This window comes from Pseudophryne corroboree, chromosome 6 (genome assembly GCF_028390025.1).
Source record: "Pseudophryne corroboree isolate aPseCor3 chromosome 6, aPseCor3.hap2, whole genome shotgun sequence".
Classification (NCBI taxonomy): domain Eukaryota; kingdom Metazoa; phylum Chordata; class Amphibia; order Anura; family Myobatrachidae; genus Pseudophryne; species Pseudophryne corroboree.
This window is the reverse complement of record NC_086449.1, coordinates 793,420,719-793,422,424: the sequence shown is the minus strand read 5'-3', so window position 1 is coordinate 793,422,424 and position 1,706 is coordinate 793,420,719. Positions and strand designations below refer to the sequence as shown.

At 47.5% G+C, this 1,706-nt stretch overlaps 1 non-coding gene across 1 annotated transcript; it reads left to right on the top strand.

The window, feature by feature from the left end:
- Positions 1 to 283: 283 nt before the first annotated feature.
- Positions 284 to 401, top strand: LOC134938754 (U5 spliceosomal RNA). The gene has a single exon (XR_010181242.1). It is a non-coding gene; the product is annotated as a U5 spliceosomal RNA (small nuclear RNA).
- The last annotated feature ends 1,305 nt before the right edge of the window (positions 402 to 1,706 follow it).

Sequence of the window (1,706 nt, the reverse complement as noted above, 5' to 3'; positions counted from 1 at the left end):
GGCTGTCGGGATTCCGGCGCCGGTATACTGTGCGCTGGGATCCCGATAGTCGGCAACCTGAAGACCACCCGATTCAACCTCTCACTTATAGTGTCAGGTTATTGGTATACTTGGGAAATGATCCTGTAGTACCTCATTTATACAGGGTCAGATATGCTGTTATTCCACCTCTCACTACTGGTGTCCGGTGTCTGACTCCACCATATATGTTGTTTCAATGAGCATTTCTACGGTTGTAATGACAAGAAATAGGGTTATGTGCACATAAACACCTGTATAATATATGCTCTGATTGCTCTTCAGAATGAACAAATCTTTCGCCTTTTACTAAAGATTTCCGTGGAGAGGAGCAAAACTGAGTTGTGTTACCGCTTGACAGGACCACGGTTTACAGAAAGTGTCAGTTATGAAGAGATCCTTATATTCTACACAGTAGTTACAACATATAAATCTCTGTGATACATCAGCTCGGATTATCCGATTGCCAATCAGCTGCATTAGACCGTGGTCCCAAGATCATTTATATCCACGTGTCACGATCCGGGTATCTGGACGCCATTTCTTACCCATCAGATGCCTCCTAAGGCTGGCTCAGCGCTCCAGGACCGGATCCCATCTGTTATCCTGATGTTTACATTCCTGTATCCTCTCCTGTCACTCTGAGACGCTGTCACAGTAAACGCCATATTACACCTGGCATGGCGTCTCCCGCGGCCTCCGCCGCCGTCCCTGAGCTTCTGCATGCAGAGTGTCTGAGTGGCGATTACGTCAGCCGCGGCCTCCGCTGTGTCCGCGTGGTTGGATGTGCACCTGTCAGCTTGGCGCCTCCTGTCTCCGGTGGCCGGCGCCGCCATTACTGTTTTCATTACCACATGGATTACAAACCAAACTTCCCTCCAAGTGTCTGCATGGGCGCAGCCATCTTGGATTCTGTCAGCTGATCATTTCCACCAATCTGTTCTCAGTATTGATAATCTGCATAATTGCCTAGCCAATCCCTTCCTTGCTGCAGGTATAAATACACTGTGCCTGAGCAAGGAAGGCGTCAGTGCTTTGGTTGTCAAACCTAGTTCCTGTTTGTCTCTCTCCTGTGATTGTCTTCCAGGTTCCAGCTCCTGTCTCAAGACTTCCACCATAGAGACCCGCACCAGCATTCTACCTGCGGTGTAGCCTGACTCTCCGATCCATTTTGGATTCATCCGTTTCCAGCTACAACATTACCTGCTTCCAGCCCAGCTTCCAGCAGAGTACAGCTTCTCTTAAAGGGCCGGTGTCCTTTCTACAGTTTACCACTCTCCACCGGTATTATAATTTCACCGCTCTCAAACTCCTAACTTCAGCTCATATTTCATCGCTCCCAAGTTCATTTATTATTTAACTGGTTCCAGCCAGTATCCACTCCGTGCCAACAACAGTCTGATTCCAGCCAGTATCCACAGCAGCCGTTTTATCTTCAGCAGCCCAGCTTTTCCTGGAACACCAGCTGGTACAATCCTGGGTTATCTCCATTGCTACAGTCGGGCCTGGTAAGGACTTTCCATCTAGAAGATTATAAGAACTATCTCACACTACCAGTGCCCTGTGGCTCCTGCCATCCTGTAGTACCCAGGAACTGTATTTATTCTTTGCTGACTTTTATGTTTCTTTTACTGCTACTGTGATGCATGGAGTTTGTCATAAATAAACATCATTGACTTTTATTCAAG